The 15,297-nt window shown below is 39.4% G+C and overlaps 1 protein-coding gene across 8 annotated transcripts in view; it reads left to right on the top strand.

The window, feature by feature from the left end:
- MAPK10 (mitogen-activated protein kinase 10) overlaps positions 1–15,297 on the top strand; it is a 562,186-nt gene that overhangs the window by 460,746 nt on the left and 86,143 nt on the right. The window lies entirely within an intron of this gene.

Raw genomic sequence — 15,297 nt, 5'->3', positions numbered from 1 at the left:
TATACGGGGGTTGGGAGCTGCTTGAGGAGATAGTCTATCACTTATAGGAGTTCAAGTGCTGGGAGCTCTGTTGTTCTGTGCAGAGCTGCTGGGCAGGTACTTTTAAGTCTGCTGCAATGGAACTCATAACCGCCTCTTTTCCCAGGTGCTCTGTCCTAGGAAGGTCAGCTTTATTTATAAGTTCCTGTCATGCTGCTGCCTTTTTCCATAGATGCCCTGTGCTGCACAGCGTAGTCTAGTCACAGTCTGCCAGCAGAGGTGTTGCTGAGCTGCTGCAGGTTCTGCCCAGCTGCTGTGTGAAGTCCCTTGGTAGTGGGGGACTGCCTCCGTAGTGGTGGTTGCCCTTCCTCCAATGAGCTGGACCGTCCTGGGTCCAGCTGCGCTTGCTGCGAAACTCTCAGTCCAGAGCGTTTCAGATTGCTTGTTTTGTCGGGGTGGTATCCGCCGAGCCAGATTGCCTGGCTCCCTGTCTCTACCCCCTCCCTTTCAGTTGAATGGGCCGCTCTATCTCCCAGACATTCCAGGTGCCAGTTGAAATGGCCGCCCAGATTTGTGTGAGTTTCTGTGCACCAAGCCGGCACTGGCTGAAACTGCCGTGCTGAAAACTTGTGGAGCTTTTCAGCCCAGGAATCTCCTGGTTTGTGGGCAGTGAAAATGTGTTTGGAAATGTGGTGGGCACTCACCCTCTGCATTGTTCTTGCTGGGAACTGCACTCCAGAGCTGTTCCTATTTGGCCATCTTGGATCCTCCAAGAGCAGAACTTTAAATGGAAATCTTAAACAAGTGGGATCAAGACTCTGAAGCATTTCTTCAAAGAATTGTAACAGGAGATGAAACACAGCTTTACCAATGTGATCATGAAAACAAAGCACAATCACAGCAAAGGCTACCAAGAGGTGGAAGTGGTCCAGTCAAAGCAAAAGTAAACTGGTCAAAAGCAAAGGTCATGGCAACAGTTTTTTGGGATGCTCAAGGAATTATGCTTGTTGACTTTCTGGAGGGTCAAAAGATGATACTATCTGCTTATTATGAGAGTGTTTTGAGAGAGTTAGCCAAAGCATTAGCAGATAAATGCCTGGGAAACTTCACCAGAAAGTCTTTTTCTACTATGATAATGCTCCTGCTCATTCTTCTCAACAAACAAGGGTAATTTTAGGCATCCACCTTATAGTCCTCATTTGGCTCCCTCTGAATTTTTTTTTGTTTTCTAATCTTAGAAAATGATTAAAGGCACCCATTTTTCTCAGTTAATAATGCAAAAAACAAAAAAAAACAAAAAAAAAAGAAAAAAAATATGGCATTAACACGATTAAGTTCCCAAGGCCCTGAGTTCTTTTTTTTTTTTTTTTTGAGTTGGAGTTTCACTCTTGTTACCCAGGCTGGAGTGCAATGGCATGATCCCAGCTGCAACCTCCGCCTCCTGGGTTCAAGCAATTCTCCTGCCTCAGCTTCCCAAGTAGCTGGGACTACAGGCGCACGCCACCATCCCCAGCTAATTTTTGTATTTTTGGTAGAGACGGGGTTTCACCATGTTGGCCAGGGTGGTCTCGATCTCTTGACCTCGTGATCCACCCACCTCGGCCTCCCAAAGTCCTGGGATTATAGGCATGAGCCACTGCGCCCGGTAGCCCTGAGTTCTTTAGGGATGAACTAATGGCTGGATCATTGCTTACAAAAGTGTCTGGAACTTGATGGAGCTTATGTTGAGAAATAAAGTTTATATTTATATTTTTATCTTTTAATTCCATTTTTTTTTCCAGAAACTTTTTGAAACTCCCTCTTATGTGGAATAAAAAAAGTTGAGCTCAGAGAAGCAAAGAATAGAATGGTGGTTACCAGGGGCTGGAGGCCAAAGAGGGGGAGACTGGAGAGATGTTGGTCAGAGCACACAAAGCTAGACAGACAGGGGGAATAATTTCAAGAGATCTATTGCACAACATAATGACCATAGTTATAAGAATATATCATATACCTATAAATTGCTTAGAGAGATTTAAATGTTCTCAACACAAAAAAAATCTATGCAAGGTAATTCTATGTTAATTAGCTTGAGTTAGCAATTCTGCAATGAATATATATCAAAATATGATGGCTTATACCACAAATATATATAGTTTTTGTCAATTAAAAATATATTTTGTAATCATCACAAAAAGAAAATAAGCAAAATTAATATAGAAGAACAGTCATTTGATCTAAATGAAAAATTATGATTCAGAGTAATCTGTATATGGATTTTTTGTGTCTCCTCAAAATTCATATATTGAAACTTAATCTTCAATGTGATATCATTACAAAGTGGTATCTTAGGGAGGTGATTAGGTGATGAGGATTTCCCCTCATGAGTGATATTAGTGCCCTTATAAAAGAGACCCCAAAGAGGTAGCTAGCCCCTCTGCCATGTAAGAACACAACAAGGTGGTGACTTCTATGAGGAACAAGCCCTCACCACTCACCAAATCTGCCTGTGTCTTAATCTTGTACTTCCTAGACTCCAGAATTGTGAGAAATAGATGTCTGCTGTTCATAAGCTGCCCAGTCTCAGATGTTTTGTTATAGCAGCCCAAATAGACTAAAACGTAGCTGCATGTGTTAAATCATTGTATGTGGGCACAGTCAGTCTTCTTACAATAATTACTAACTTTGAAATGGATGCTGATGGTCCTTTTGGAGAACTTTTTTTCTGGTTTTCATTTGGTTGTGACGAAGAAGATATAAGGAATAGAAATTTAGTATATAGTACTTTATGCAGTTTTAATTTTATTAATTTATTTCTGTTGGAAGAGTTTTAATGCAAAGTTAGAAAATATTTACTAAACATGAAAGGGTAAATAATTATGGATTTATACCACACAGTAAATGGCAAAATCAGTGTAGCAAGGCTATCTGACAACTCCCTATATGCCTTGTAGCAGGCCTGGCCAGTCTCTGTGCCCCTCACATATTTCATATCAAGCCAAACAAATTTTCCAAATTTTCAGCTTACCCTATCAATTGGCAGCCTGGCAGCTTTGTGGATTTTGTAGACTAAAACATGAGCTAGATAAATATATGAATGATCCATTGAATGGTCAGTAAAGGAGTAGAATGAGCATGAGACAATTTGTCACAAAGATCCAAGAGAAATTAAGATAGTCTGTGTGTGTTGCATCACCTACCAAGTTAATTCTTCTCCAGGAGTCTTCAGTTTCTTCTCCAATGTCATCATCCCTATTTCCAGAAATTGCCTGTGTCTAGAGCAGCCATCTTCTTTCCATTCATCTATTTTCTGTGGTGATGAGCTAGCTGAGCTTGTCCCATGTTTTTGATTAAGGTGAATAATCTTTGTGTGGTCTTACCTGTCTTTAGTTTGCTGAAGATTGTAAAGTACTAGTTCAGTTTCTAGTGTTTTAGGGAATTGCTGCTTTTGATACTGTCTCTGAGTGCTTAGCTGTGAGACCTACTTGCTGCCTTTGCTTTAGCTCAGTGTCTATCAAGTGCAAAGTGCTTTGGAATGAAAACTCTATAACTAGGCTTGGTTATCTTGGTTAGTTGGTTACATAGGTGAAATATGTCTTTTCTTGATGTTGTAGCATAGCAATGTTTATCCATAATTTGACCTGTCTTTTGCCTAGAGAAGCATTCATGTGTACTCCAGAGCATACTGCTGTATTTAGCCATGAGTTACTGCTTATCAAACCCTGTATTCCCCAGAAAGTACACTTTGAGATGGTGATTTCATGCAAGAGATTTTATTAGGAAGTATTTTAGAGGCCAATACCTGTGAAAAAATAAAGTAGAGAAAGAAGTTCAGCTGCAATATAATCTCAATGGAAGCCTCTGCTGACACTATTGGGAGTTCTGAGGAGGTAATGAGCCTTACCAGCTGTCCTGAATTGGGGTGAAGTGGCCAGGCTTCTATAACTACTCAGTCATTGAATGATGGCTGTCTATGAAGAGTGTGTAGGCTAGGTTAGGCAACTCTTTCAGCTGAGGTGATTCTCAAAGGGGGCTAAGAGCTGAGAGGCTGTCTGCTGGCAGCACACCTAGTATCTGCATAATAAGCCCTTTATTCTTGATAAAGAATCTTTGTGCATCACAGCACCTACACCACTGCCCTTGGATACATCAATAGAGTTCTCCTATTATTGGCTTTTTATCCCCAACATACCAAGAATGAACTTGCAGAAAATCAGAAGGCGAAGTGCTTAGGGCCCACAAAAATCACAATGCATTTCTGAAACCTGGATAAGCCTACTTTTATGCTTTCTGTTATATGATATAATGAATATCTATATTACCTAAGTTACTATTATTAAGAATTCTGTTACTTATAATTGAAAGTATTCCTAACAAATATAACCAAACTTGTACAGCCAAACCATTCAATGACAAAATAATTAACCCAAAAATCAGCTGTTAACTTTTGATGGGAAAACTAAAGAAAGCCTCTCTGAGGAGATAATATTTGGGCAGAAATCTGAATTGCAAATGGGGTTAGCCAAGTGAGAATGCAAGAAGAGCATTCCAGGCAGGAGGAACAATTGCAGAATCCCGAGGCAGAAGTGAATTTGGCAGGTTCAAAAACATGATTCTTATGAAAGATTTTGGCTTGCCAGGCTATGATTTAAGATGTTTAAGATGCTCCAGTAATGCCTGAGGATTTTCCCCCACAAATATTTAATATGATTACAAACATTTTAAATGTAAAAGGAAAGAGGAGCAAGAAAAATTGTCAAATAATTGATCATGACTTAGGAAGAACATTTATGTAAGAGGTTATCTGCAATTGTCAGAAAAAAATGCTTGATAAATACATTGAGAACAAGACTTGCCTTCAGAAGTGTGTGTGTGTGTGTGTGTGTGTGTGTGTGTGTGTGTATGTGAGAGAGAGAGAGAGAGTATTGTTGATATAAATAAATACAAGGAGGTAAATATAGCTTTATAGCATCATCAAACTGAATTAAACAACAGGAGCATAACAGCAGAAGGTTCTATCACTCTTTTAGGAATAAATGTGGTAGAAGTAGAGGTGTGTTAGTACTATATGCCAAGAAATTGCTGGAAAATCTTCAGCAATATGGCTGAAGAATTGTTGGAAAAATCTTCATAAAGACTTATCTCCATTTTAACCTGAATAAAGATAGCAGAAAGAAAAAAATGTTGAAAGAAAAAAAGTAAGATTTCACAAACCAAGATTCGATGAAAAAAATAGATGACTCAAGAGTAATAGAAAACTTTCAGACATGAATTTGTGACTGTACAGCATCAATGATGCCAACTTGCAGATGTATTTGCTAAACTTCTGCCAGTAATCACTGAGGAATTACAGAAAATGGGAAAGATTGTAGTGTCAGCCAAGGTTCACGGCAGAAGGCAGAAGCATTTTAAGTAGGCAGAGAATGGATGCTGTAAATGGGTGGCTGCAAAGTTAAAGGAAGGCCTGGAGAAGTGGGCTTTACTCTGGGCTACCTTGAATGACTCCCAGACACCAGAGAGCTGAAACACCAGGGAGCTTTCACTTCTGAGAGTGTCCTCAAACCATCAGGTTTCCAGAATATACAATCAAAGCTGAGGTTAGAAAATCAGAGAGCTGCAACTATGCACTTACTGTTGCCATGGCTACTCTATTATGCTGTGAACAGGGGAATGGAAGCAGGAATTCATTGGTGTCTTTGCTTCCACTCCTCCTCTTAACCAGGGATCTAGAGAATGACATGAAGTATTGCTTCAGAAGAAAATTTCACATCTCCACAAGACCTTACCTCCCAAACAAGACATGTCAGAAGATGCTGACCATCTTCACTTCTGCCTTACAAATTGCTCATAGGTGCACTTGCAGGATCTTACTGGAATCCAGAGTGCTAGCTGCAAAAGCCTCTGGGAATTGTACACTTAACTCTGAAGTACCTTTAATATAGAAAGGTATGATGTAAAAGGGTCAAATGGAAGTTCAGTAATCCGAACCACAGTATCCACACAATTCAAGACAGGCAAAAGTTCTTATTTCTTTAGAGGAAAGAATAGCTTTTATAAGAGACACCTCTTGAACTTGACACTGGTCCATATATTGGCTAGAAAAGACCCTGTGAGCCATTAAGACAGGGTGTAGTGATCACTGGGATTAGAGTGTTTGTTAAAAACTGTCACACAGATAGTTTATTAAAGTGGTAAGCCAGAGAACTCTATGGCTACAGTGTATTTGTTTATTATTGTTATTGATATGGGGTGGTCTCACTATGTTGCCCATGCTGGTCTTGAATTCTTGGGCTGAAGCAATCCTCCTGCCTCAGCTTCCTGAGCAGCAGGAACTATAGGCACATGCCACTGTGCCCAGCTTATAATGTATTTAAATTGTAACAAAGCTTTTTGTCTTTTTGGAAGATATATTTTATGATATCATGGGGCAAACTGAAAAATGTGGTCATGATGATGGTACCATTGAATGTATTTGTAATTAGTAGAAAGACTAAACAACTGTTGATTAGCAGATATGTGTCCAATTGTTGCCTGTGCTCTAGGAATTCATGCTTTATCCTGCCCTACATGACATAATGAATCTGGGAAGAACATTGATTTTAAAAATAGCAATAGCCATCATTTACTCAGTGCTCACTCTGTTGAGGCACTCTCTATACGTTATTAACTCTGTTATTCCTTACAACAAACTTGTCAAGTTGTTATTCTCTTCATTTTAAGTATGAGGAAACTGATGTCCGAAAGAGTAAATAACTTGCCCACATTTAGTAAGCAGCAGAGCTGACATTCATATCTAAAATTGCTTCAAGGAGGAAGTACCCCAGACAGGGGGAGAATGCCATAATGTTTCCAGGAGAACCGTCTAGTTATTTGCCTGCCAGGAAACCCTAGAGGGTGACATTTTCTCAGTTATGCCACATGAGGTAGGGGATGGACCACTGTCTCGCGTGATCTGGTCAGTATCTCAGGGGCTCGAACTTATATTGACAAGCCTCACTACCATCTCACATATAAAACCAGATGTCAATTTTTAAAATTATGACAGATATAACAGTCAGGCTGACCAATATAGACAATATTCTTATACACGTATCCTGAATAAAAGCCTGATTAGTAGAATGTTGACTGTAGAGGATAGAATCAGCCCAAGGAGACTCTGATTAGAATGCTAACTGGTTGTAGTTTCTGACAATCACAATATGAATGTATCCATCTGCCTGGCTGACCAGATCTCTGGACCTACCTGGAAGGGCATTTTCTTATTTGGCCAAGCAGTGCCAGAGTTTGCCTCTCCAACTCCTTTATATGCCTTCATGACTGATTGCCATTCTTTCTTTTGGTGTTTTAATAATTTTGGTGTTAAAATAATTTAATAATTTTGGTGTTTTAATTAATAACTTAAATTTAAGTTATTAATTATTAATAACTTAAATTTATTAATTTATTAATAATTAACTTAAGCTAAGTTAATTTTGGCTTCAGATTTAGTCCTTGTCTTTGAGGTGATTGATCAATTTTCTGCAAATACAATGACTTAACTTTAGAAAATAAGCTTAATTCTTGTGTTTCCAAATCTACTTTTGCCCTTATATATTACCTATAAGATACACGCCCATTTGACTCTATCTATGCTGCCATTGGTAGGTGAAAAAGAACAAACACAGGAACAGAAACACCAGTGCTAACATATTAGTGTAAGGGTAGCACAAGATTTTTAAGAAACAGTTTTTTAAATTAACATAGGCTCAGTGTGAGTCAATAGGGTGGGATGGAGAGAGAGGAGACAAGATGGTCAATTAGATGCATCTCCTGTCTGTGGCTCCCACCAAGAAGAATGAAAACAGTGAGTGAATCTTGCTACATCAGCTGAGATATCCAGGTTTTCTTACTGGAACTGACTAGGCAGTTGGTGTGACCCCACAGAGCCAGGAAAAGCAGAGTGGAGTCATGATCCAAGAGCTGCACAAGGTAAGGGGAACTCCCCCACCCAGCCAAGAGAGGCGGTGAGTGACTGTGCTGCCCTGCCCAGAAAACCATGCTTTTTCCATGGATCTGTACATCTTGTGGATCAGAAGGTCCCCTCATGAGCCCACATCACCAGTGCCTTTGGTCTCCAGCACAGAACTGTGCCATCCTGCTCAGGTTGCGACCAGTGGCAGCAGACCGGATGATGCCTAAGACAGCTGAGTTCCTGGGGGAAGGAGTAGCCACCCAACCATCACTGCAACTCCAGTTGGCCATTTTTTCCTGCTGGTGTCAGGAAGACTGGGTGGTTTGGACTGAGAGAAGTTCCCCACAGCACAGCACAGTGGCTGTGGCAGATCATGGTCAGACTGCTTCTTTAGGTGGGAACTGGATCCATCCCTCCTCACTGGGCAGGGCTCTCCGCAGGAACTGTAGCAACTCCAGCCAGGAGTTTTCAGACAGAGCTCTGATATCCCTGGGAAGGAGCCCCTGAGGGGATGGGCAGCCACAGTCTTACAGGTTGGAGGGACCTAGTCTTTGCTGGCAGTCCACATGAGGGGGATTCTCCCCAGCACAGTCCAACCTGCTCAGCCAAGGGGCAGCCAGGCTGCTTCTTTAAGCAGGTCCCTTATCCCAGGCCTCCTGACCGAGTGAGACGTCCCATCAAGAGTCACCAGACACTTCATACAGCATTATTATGGCCAGCATCAGCTTGGTGCCCCTCTGGGATGGAGCTTCCAGAGGAAGGAGCAGGCAGCCATCTTTGCTGTTTGGCAGCCTCCACTGGTGATACCTCCAAGGAGGGACCCAGGTGAACTGGGTCTGGAGTGGTCCCCCAGTAAACCACAGCAGTCTTATGGAAGTTGGGTCATACTGTTAAAAGAAGAACAAAGAAACAGAAAGCAACAACAACAACTTCAACAAAAAAGACCCCACAAAAACTCCATCCAACGGACAGCAGCCTCAAAGATCAAAGGTAGAAAAACCCATGAAGATTTGAAAGAATCAATGCAAAAATGCTGAAAACTCAAAAAGCCAGAGTGCCTCCTCTCCTCCAAATGAAGGCAACACCTCTCCAGAGGGGGCACATAACTGGGCTGAGGCTGCAACAGATGAGTTGACAGAAGTAGTCTTCAAAAGGTGGGCAATAATGAACTTTGCTGAGCTAAAGGAATTTGTTCTAACCCAATTCAAAGAAGCTAAGAACCATGATAAAACATTACAGGAGGGGCCGGGCGTGGTGGCTCACGCCTGTAATCTCAGCACTTTGGGAGGCCAAGGCGGGTGGATCACGGGGTCAAGAGATCGAGACCATCCTGGTCAACATGGTGAAACCCCGTCTCTAATAAAAATACAAAAAATTAGCTGGGCATGGTGGTGCATGCCTGTAATCCCAGCTACTCAGGAGGCTGAGGCAGGAGAATTGCCTGAACCTAGGAGGCGGAGGTTGCAGTGAGCCGAGATGGCGCCATTGCACTCCAGCCTGGGTAACGAGCGAAACTCTGTCTCAATAAAAAAAAATAAAAAAAAATTACAGGAGCTGTTAATCAGAATAACCAGTTTAGAGAGGAACATAAATGACCTAATGGAGCTGAAAAGAACTTCACAATTTAACCACCAGTACCAGTAGCCAAATAGACCAAGCAGAGGAAAGGATCTCAGGGCTTGAAGACTATGTTGCTGAAATAAGACAGGCAGGCAAGGCTAGAGAAAAAAGAATGAAAATTAATGAACAAAACCTCTAAGAACTATGGGATTATGTAAAAAGACCAAACCTATGACTTATTGGAGCTTCTGAAAGAGAAAGGGAGAATGGAAGCAAGTTGGAAAACATACTTCCCAATGTAATCCAGGAGAACATCTCCAACCCCGTAAGACAGATCAATATTCAAATTCAGGAAATCCAAAGAACCCCAGTGAGACACTCCATGAGAAGATCAACTCCAAGACACATAATCATCAAATTCTTCAAGGTCAAAATGAAGGAAAAAATCTTAAGGGCAGCCAAAGAGAAAGGCCAGATCACCTACAAAGGGACACCCAATAGATTTTGACAGAACTTTCCACCCCAAAACAACAGAACATATATTCTTCTTAGTGCCATGTGGCACTTACCCTAAAACTGATCACATAATTAGAAGTAAAACACTCCTTAGCAAATGCAAAATAACTGAAATCATAACAAATGGTCTTCTAGACCACAGCACAAACAAATTAGAACCCAAGATTAAGAAACTCACTTAAAACCACACAACTATGAGAAAGTTGAACAACCTGCTCCTGAATGACTCCTGGGTAAATAATGAAATTAAGGCAGAAATCAAGCAGTTCTTTGAAACCAATGAGAACAAAGAGACAACATACCAGCATCTCTGGGATGCAGCTAAAGTGGTGTTAAGAGGGAAATTTATAGCTCTAAGTGCCCACATCAAAAAGCTAGAAAGATCTTAAATTGACACCCTAACATCACAACCAAAAGAACTAGAGAACAAAGAGCAAACAAATTCCAAAGCTAGTAGAAGACAAGAGATAACCAAGCTCAGAGCAAAACTGAAGGAGATTGAGAAAAAAAAACTCCATCAAAAAATCAATGAATCAGGATCTGTTTTTTTGAAAAATTAATGAAATAGCTAGACCACTAGCTAGACTAATAAAGAAGATGAGAAAGAATAATCAAATAGAAACAATAAAAAATGACAAAGGAGATATCACCCCACAGAAATACGAACTACCATCAGAGAATACTATAAACACCTCTACACAAATAAACTAGAAAATCTAGAAGAAACTGATAAATTCCTGAACATGTACATCCTCCCAAGACTGAACCAGGAATAAGTTGAATCTTTGAATAGACCAATAATGAGTTCTGAAATTGAGGCAGTAATAAATAGCCTACCAACCAAAAAAAAAAGCCCAGATGGATTTACAGCTGAATTCTGCCAGAGGGACAAAGAGGAGATGGTGCTATTTCTTCTAAAACTAGTCCAAACAATTAAAAAGGAGGGACTCCTCCCTAACTCATTTCATGAGGCCAGCATTATCCTGATACCAAAACCAGGCAGAGTTATAACCAAAAAAAGAAAACTTCAGGCCAATATCCCTGATTAACATTGATGCAAAAATCCTCAGTAAGATACTGGCAAACTGAGTCCAGTAACATATTAAAAATCTTATTCACTACAGTCAAGTTGGTTTCATCCCCAGATGCAAGGCTGGTTTAACATACACAAATCAATAAATGCAATTCATTACATCAAACAGAACTAAAGACAAAAACCGCATGATTATCTCAAAAAGGCTTTCAATAAAATTTAACATCACTTCATGTTAAATAAAGCTCTCAATAAACTAAGTAGTGAGGGAACATACCTCAAAATAATCAGAGCCATTTACAGCAAACCCACAGCCACTATCTTACTGAATGGGCAAAGGCTGGAAGCACTGCCCCTGAAAACTGACACAAGACAAGGGTGCCCTCTCTTACCACTCCTATTCAACATAGTATTGGAAATTCTGGCCAGGACAATGAGGCAAGAGAAAGAAATAGAGGGTATTCAAATAGGAAAAGAGGAAATTAAATTGTCTTTGTTTGCAGATGACATAATCCTCTATCTAGAAAACACCATCGTCTCAGGCCAAAAGCCCCTTATGCTGATAAGTGACTTTAGCAAAGTTTCAGGATACAAATTTAATGTGCAAAAGTCACAAGCATTCCTATACATCAACAGACAAGCAGAGAGCCAAATCATGAATGAACTCCCATTCACAATTGCTACAAAGAGAATAAAATACTTAGGAATATAGCTAACAAGGAATGTGAAGGACTTCTTCAAAGAGAACTAAAAACGACTGCTCAAGGGAATCAGGACACAAACAAATCAAAAAACATTCCATGCTCATGGATAGGAAGAACGAATATCATGAAAATGACCATACTGCCCAAAGTAATTAATAGATTCAATGTAATTCCTATTAAACTACCATTGACATTCTTCACAGAATTAGAAAAAACTATTTAAAACTTCATATGGAACCAAAAAAGAGCCCAATAGCCAAGACAATTCTAAGCAAAAAGAGCAAAGTTGAAGGCATCACACTACCTGACTTCAAACAATACTGTAAGACTGCAATAACCAAAACAGCATGGTACTGGTACCAAAAAAAAAAAAAAAAAAAAAAAAGACGCATAGACCAATGGAACAGAATAGAGAACTCATAAATAAGACTGCACATCTACAACAATCTGATCTTTGATAAATCAGACAGAAACAAGCAATGGGGAGAGGATTTCCTATTTAATAAATGGTGCTGGGAAAACTGACTAGCCATATGCAGAAAATTGAAATTGGACCTTTTCCTTACATCTTATACAAAAATTAACTCAAGATGGATTAAAGATTTAAATATAAAACCCAAAACAATAAAAATGCTAGAAGAAAATCTAGGCAACACCATTCAGGACATAGGCATGGGCAAAGATTTCCTGATGAAAAGGCAAAAGCAATTGTAACAAAAGCAAAAAATGACAAATGGGATCTAATTAAACTAAAGAGCTTCTGCACAGCAAAACAAACTATCATCAGAGCAGACGACAACCTATAGAATGGGAGAAAACTTTTGCAATCTGTCCATCTGACAAAGGTCTAATATCCAGAGTCTACCAGAAACAAACAGATTTACAAGAAAAAAACGGAACAATCCCATTAAAAAGTAGGCAAAGGACATGAATAGACACTTCTTAAAAGAAGACATTTGTGTGGCCAACAAACATGAAAAGAAGCTCAACATTAACTGGTCATCAGAGAAACGCAAATCAAAACTACAATGAGATACCATCTTATGCCATTCATAATGGTGATTATTAAAAAGTTAAGAAACAAAAGATGCTGGTGAGGCTGCAGATAGGAATGCTTTTACACTGTTGTGGGAATGTAAATTAGCTTAATCGTTGTGGAAGACAGTGTGGCATTCCTCAGAGACCTAGCAACAGAAATATCATTTGACCCAGCAATCCCATTATGGGGTATGTACTCAAAGGAATATAAATCATTCTGTTATCAAGATACATGCACATATATGTTCATTGAAGCACAGTAGCAAAGACATGGAATTAACCCAAATACCCATCAATGATAGATTGAATAAAGAAACTGTGGTACATATACACCATGAAATATTATGCAGTCATAAAAAGGAATGACATCCTTCTTTTGCAGGGACATAGATGGAGCTGGAAGCCATTATCTTCAACAAACTAACACAGGAACAGAAAACCAAACACTGCATGTTCTCACTTATAAATGGGAGCTGAACAATGAGAAGACATGGACATAGGGAGGAGAACCACACTCATTGGGGCCTGTTGGGGCCAGGAAGCAGAGGAGGGAGAGCACTGGGAAAAACAAATGCATGCTGGGGTTAATACTCAGGTGATGGGTTGGTAGGTGCAGAAAACCACCATGTCACACATTTTCCTATGTAACAAACCTGCACATTCTGCACATGTACCCAGCAACTTAATATAAAATAAAATTTTTTTAAAAGTGAAAAAAAAAATAGTGTGGGGTGTCATTATTAAAGAAATCCAAGAAAGACTTAGCTGTATTAACTATGTTTGAATAGGATTGTTGCATGAATGAGTGAAGGAATGAATGAAGGAGTTACTAGCTCTACCCAAATCTTCAGTTACACTCTATACCCAGAGTAGCAATATTTATTTAGTACAGGATCCATATTTTCAGAGCATATTGACACATGAGTTTATTCAGAGGAAACTGACAAGATGGTGATGGGACTTGAAACCACATTCCAACAACTGGTGGTAGAGGACTGGTAATATTTAATTTAAGAAAGAAAAGACTTAGGCGAAAAATGCTAAAAGCTAAGAGTTACTGAGTGTATACTCTAGGTCAGGCATTGTGTGCAGCCTTTTAATAGATTTCATATATTATGGTTAATAATCGAAAGGAAAGATTTTCTTTTGAGTTTTCCTGGAAGGCAGGACTAACAGTAGTCAGTGGAAATGGCAGAAAGATAACTGCTTATTAGAATGGTGGCATTTCTATTCTCAAAGCTGCCCAACAATAGAAAGAGTTACTTGGATATAATGATTTCCATGTTGTTGGAGGTGTGCAAGCATAGACTGGTGAAACTTTTCTTGGACATATTTTAGAGAGGAATGAGTATTAAATGGAGGTATGGGCCAGGTGAACTCTAAGACTTTTTTCAACCTTATTTTGTGAATCTATCATTGTCTTACAGTATAGCAATTCCATTTTTGGCTCCTAGTTCTGTGGCATGAGCCTTCAATGGTCAATGTTACTTCTAATTTAGTAGTTCAGTTGTAGTGGATTCTGGTTTTGCATTTCCTCCTGGCAACTAAGACAAAACCCAACAGAACTCAAAGTCTCAGGGGTGGGACACAGATATTTTGTGAGTCCATCATTAGGTATAATGGCAAAAAGAGCTTCTCTCACTTTCTCATTTTATCTCTAAACTTGTGTACTCTTCATATGAGAGAAATAGCACCAAATATTTAGATTGCTTTTTCAAAGCATTGTAAATTTTTATTCTTGGTTTGAAAGCTTCACATGTGACTAGCATTTATTTTTGTCTTTGTATTTAAATGCACTTATTTATGTTTCTAAAATTCCCTCTGATTGCATTTCTTATTTTGAGCTTTGTTATTGTTAGAGTGCACTGTGATCATCCACCCCTCTGTGCTTTCATGGCAATTAACATCACACTTTAAAAACTGGTTCTAGTTGGGTGCCATGGTATGTGGCTTTAGTCCCAGCTACTAGGGAAGCTGAGGCAGGAGGTTAGCTTGAGCTCAGGAGTTCAAGACCAGTCTGGGGAACATAGTGAGACTCTGTTTCTAAAAAACAGAAACAAACAAACACCTGGTACTTATGAATGGGTAAAGAAAACATGTTAGTTTAAAACAACCAAAGAACAATGAGGTTTTATAGATATTAAAAATTAAATATCATATATTAACAGATGAGAAATTCAAGCTCAGAGAGATTGAATGATTTGTCATAGTCACATGGCTAGTGGGAAATTTGAATTCTTGTCTGCTTTTTTCCACCCACTTTGTGAGGCAATTATGTGCTATATTCTTAGTAAGATCTTTTTCTTCTCCTTTGCCATCTTCTCCTCCTTCTCTCCTTCTCCTTCCCTTTCTTCAACTCTTCTTCATCCTCCTAGCATTTAGAATATTCTTATACCAGTTACTCATATCTTTACTTACAGCCTGATTGGCATGTGACCAGCGCAGACAGTATCTGAGTAAGGTTCCAAAATAGGCTTTTCTTTACCTGTATCCTTAGTCAGGTAGGCAAGAGTTCTAAGGAATCTTGTATTCTTAAT

Source organism: Aotus nancymaae, unplaced genomic scaffold (assembly GCF_030222135.1).
Source record: "Aotus nancymaae isolate 86718 unplaced genomic scaffold, 86718_ANA_hifiasm-v0.15.2.pri h1tg000006l, whole genome shotgun sequence".
Taxonomy (NCBI): Eukaryota; Metazoa; Chordata; class Mammalia; order Primates; family Aotidae; genus Aotus; species Aotus nancymaae.
Note: the sequence above shows the minus strand (reverse complement) of the source record. Positions and strands in the feature narration are given on the sequence as shown.